Genomic DNA, 5000 nt, shown 5'->3' with positions numbered 1-5000 from the left:
TTAAAATCGTGCAGTACAATCTTCCTTTCTTCAACGAATATTTACAAATCGAGAAAAATGAAAAGAAAGCAAGGACATCGGTGTTTCATTCTTTCTCTTCTTTTTAAAGAGTGAACAACAAATTAACATCTTCGCGGATGCAATAAACTAAAACTTGAAAAGAACCTCTTCGTATACTACAAAGATTTACTTGCGATTCGTTTCACTTACATAAAATCTACTGGAAAAAAGTCATTTGTATTGTCAACTTCACGCCTTAAAGAAGCTGCGAACTTGTCCAATTCCCGAAACGGATCGATGGTACATGAAGTGATGACTTCTCTTCTTATGTTATCAATCATTTTCGATCGTTCTCTTGATTCCCTTTCGCGGGATTCTGCTTTTGCGCGATTCGCACGTATTTGAGCCAAACGTTCTTGCGCTGAGTCGAAGAGGATGATCTCACTCTTTTCTTTTCTGTAATTCTGTCCTTTCGTCCCTCAGTCGCCAGTCTGCCATAAAAAGAAAATCAATCAACAAAGAAACATGAAAATTAAACCCTTTAACACCACCAAATATGTTTGTAAGAGTCTCTCAGATAAATCATTTTGCGAATCCGTATCAAAGAAGTCAGAAGAATGAAAACGTTTTTTATAATCATCGGAATAAACCCTTAACATCACCACCTTAGATAGTTTAAAATTTGTTTGTAAGATCATAGCGCAATGTACGAAAAAACAAGACCTACCGTGGCTGGAATTCTTTCGCGCAATAACTTTTTCTGGGTTCATAGCGTGGATGTTTGCTTCTTGAGATGTTTGCAAAGCGCAACAGTTCTACCCTGTTCGTTCCTTAAACTAAATGATTGCGTTGACTTGAGATGTTTGCAAAAAATGCAAGTCGTGTATTGTTTCATGAGCTCTGAATTTACTAATTGTAATCCGCTTTGTACTAAAAGAGTGAGTGGCGTTGACGTGAACATAAATTGTTCGACCGATAACGGAATGTTAACGAATGTTAAAATGAATGCAAGAATGTAAGTCATGTAGTTTTTCAACATCTAAAAATGGTGGTATAAGAGCAACTATTCCCTCTTTAGCCCAAAAATAAATTGAGGGAAAAATACCCGGGACAAAATCCGCGAAATTGTGTTATTGTGAATACATCCTGCACTTCATTGTTTTATAAACTAATTGCCTTTCCTTTGTTTTTGCCGCAGTACCGCCTTTTGAAGGCAAAGACACATGTAGAATATCGGTTGAAAGTCGTTTAACATTTCCAATACATTTGCTTTTGTATGAAGTACGAACAAGACAGGGCATGTTTGAAAAGTTACGGGCGATTTTGGATTATATGAAACCAATTACTCTTACCTAATTTAAGACCAAACGTGTGGTTGATAGCAAATCTGGACAAATTAAAGACTTTTCAAAGCCTAAAAGAGTGTTTCACATATTTTGAACAAAAAGGCTTCGACTGATAAACGGAATGTTAAACGAATGATAACGGAATTAAGGTTGCCTCCGCTTTTTCAAATTAAGAAAAATGGTGTTATAAGTGCATGAGGTTCCCTTTGGTTGAAAAATAAATTGCGCTAGGGAAAAATACCCGGGACAAAATCCGGACATACAAAAAAGTTACGGGCGATTTTGGATTATACGAAACATTACTTCTTAAGGAGTAATACCAAGAGCATGGTTTATAACAAATCTGTTTTTAAAAGGGATTTTTTAAGACTCTTCAAAGCCTGCCCTAATGTTTCACATCTTCTAGCAAAAAGGCTCTCTTGTACCTATGCAGACGTTTTCGAACTGGAAAAAAAACCACATTTCAAACGCTTCTTTTTTCCTTGCCTCCGCTTTGATCGCAATAAAGAAAATAGTGCTATTGTGAATGAGATGAGCTTTGGTTGAAAAGACGCTGTTTTGCGCTATTGTTCCTTCAGAGAGGCGTAACGTTCCTAAAAAGCAGGATTGCCGCTTTTATTTACCTTGAAACCTCTAAGGAGTTGTAGAGAGCATTTTTTATGTCGGCAAAGGGTTTGTTTTAAAGGGATTTTTTGCCCGCAAAGTAGATCAGTTAAATCTTTTTTTTAATTTTCTCACATACCTCACATATCATGTGCTATTATAAATAGTCTTGAAAAAACTGATCATCATGATCCACAACCATGTTGAAAGTGATCGATACAGAACTCTTATCCTGTCGGAGAAGGCTGTGAAACACATCATAGAGAGACATGTCATCAAAAAGCTTGTGAGAGCTTCGCAGTTTTATGAAAATGTGATGTAACTGCATTAATTCTCGATACGATCACAGAGTTGGAGAGGAGAAAAACGGGAAGAAAATGAGCAGATTGTACCATCCGCCTAAAGAGGGTCAAACTGTGCCCTATGTCTACATATTACCGAAAAAATGGTAGTGTGTTTTAAAGTGAGATATGTAAACGTGGGGTAAAGTATTGGAAAATCTTTAGGAGGATGTGATACAGATCACATGGAAATCGTCATGGTGAAAACATCTGGGTCGCTGGGACATAATCACAGCATATCCTTGTTCTTGAAGCAGATACCTTTTTTAAAAAAAACGGCTCCCGTTGTTTAGGAGCCAACTCATTTCTCTTAATTCTTGAAAAGTCATTCTCAAACTCATTAATAATTCATAAGCCTAAAAAGAAAAGAAATCACTAAAAGGAAATCTTGGAATGTTGTGTCTGTGTAATCATTTAAATTCGCCATATACTGGTATATCCAGAAATATATCTCTTAAGACGGTCCCACACACAAACCACTTCTATTTCCACTCATTGAGTGAAACCAGAAAAAGATAAGCGAGGACATAAGAATGGAGAATTCCATCATATCCAACCACCTCAGCGCCCGTGAATGAAGTTTAGCGAATTCGGCGCCTTCGGCCTCGTTTTTCAACTCGCTTCACGGTGTTTGGATATCCGATGAAACAACCTTTCGTGTGTTGAATATGAAATCAAACGGGTTTCAAGCAAGAAAGGCTTTACTAATATTGATTCATGTTTTTTATCTCTTAATAAAGATGAAATAATGGTTTACAATACCATCAAAGATTTTTTCTTTATCCTTGCAGGATAATCTCTGTGGGAAGTAAAAAACATAAAAGCATGTTGTGTAGTAATGAAATTCTAGTAATTCCACCAATTAAATATTTCGGTATTATCCAGAAACCATATAAACAGCAAAAGACGGTCCCACACAAACCACTTCTATTTCCAACTCATTGAGTGAAAGCAGAAAAAGATAAGCGAGGACATACAAAAATGGAGAATATGTCGAAGCAATGACTGACAGCACGCTGAATGAAGGTTATGACGAATTCGAAGATGACATGTTGCTCGTGCAAGCGCTGGAATAATTTGAAGAAGGTAAATTGAAATACGTAAAAATCATGATCTGCATTGCTTTCTTGAAGCGTGGTATTTTACACACGGGTACTTTCCGTGAAATGAGAGTATAGGTTTTTCGAGATTTGCAAGATTTGTGATAATGCAAAATATTAGATGGGACAAAAAAAACATCGTAATTGTTTTACAATACATTTGGTCATGTTTCACCCTTGAGCCCTTGAAAAAAGAATGATTTGCGAACGCGTCTTTGAGAAGCGTGAGATTTTTACAAGGGCAAATTTAAGTACTGCACTGATCGTGGAAACGAGGGCATTGGAATATGTAATCCTGATCGTGATGCAGAGAACTCGGATTAAGTTACGCAAATATAACAATTTTCACAGCGCGCGATTTCAAGCAGGAGAGAGGGCGTAATGATATTAGACGGGTCGATGAATTCATGAATGTCATGAGTCGCATGCTAAACTCCAATGAACAATTTGAACTGAACGATACCTTTCAATTAGAATTTGTTCACGTGCGCGCCAGTCCACAGGGTGGGGGACATGGTAGAGACTATAAGCCCGGTCACCAAGCCTCAACGAAGTTTCGTTTGAAGAAAAAATGTATCGTAAAGATCCCAAGGAATGAACAGAATTTGTGTTGTGCTCGCGCCATCGTCACAGCGAAAGCTCACGTGGACAACCATCCTAAATGGCGAAGTTTCCAACGAGGCTTTACCATCCAAGGCGATGCGGCTATCGCTTTACATACAGAAGCCCACGTGGAACCCGGCCTCTGTGGAATGGACGAACTAACTCGGTTTTCCCTCGCCCCCTCCCTATTTTTAAATATCGAATCATCATGGTAGATGTAGATCGCGCGTACGCATGTTTTGCGTTTGGCGAAGGCGAGAAACAATTGGCGATCCTACATGAAAACGGTCATTACGATACCCTCACTTCATTACCAGGTTTTTTTAGTTCCGGTTATTTCTGCGGGCGGTGTTTACACCCCTATAATGATTTGGGGCGGCATGCGTGCCCTAATGCGACCGGAATTCACTGCCCTGCCTGCTGTCAAGAAACATGCTCTGATTACCATGAGGCATACAAGACTAAACGGTTTGGCTTCCCACGTTTGTGCAATAGCTGTCGCCGTGTCTTCTATGGACCCTCCTGTCTGGAACTCCATAGTAGCAAAGCACAAGATGGGAAACCTAGCGGTCCTCAAAAACCTCCGTCTGTCAAGCGCGACGGAAATGCGCCCATTGCCGAAAACTCCTCGTGGGAAGGAAAGAACAAGACGATCATTGCTGCGGTTGGGGTGATGTCCCTCGTGTCGCGAGCAAGTAGACCTTAACACGCATCGATGCTTCATTCAGAAGGCCAAGGACCCTGATGAGATCCCGGGAAGAGAAACGAGCTGTGCAACTGGCCAAGCGGAAAAAACAGGCGGCGTCAGCAAGGAGGAGACGCCTCAAGGGGGCTACAAACCCTTCGATCCAATACGGAGACGGAAAAACCAGGAACAACCAGACGAATATAAGGAACCCCTTTTAGTGTTTTTTGACATAGAGGCAATGCAAAACACCGGGAAACATATCGCCAATTTGGTCGTAGGAATGACCGCAGAAAATACCGACCCCAAAATCTTTCGCGGA

Source organism: Montipora foliosa, chromosome 4, assembly GCF_036669935.1.
Source record: "Montipora foliosa isolate CH-2021 chromosome 4, ASM3666993v2, whole genome shotgun sequence".
NCBI classification, from domain to species: Eukaryota; Metazoa; Cnidaria; class Anthozoa; order Scleractinia; family Acroporidae; genus Montipora; species Montipora foliosa.
This window is presented reverse-complemented; position numbering follows the sequence as displayed.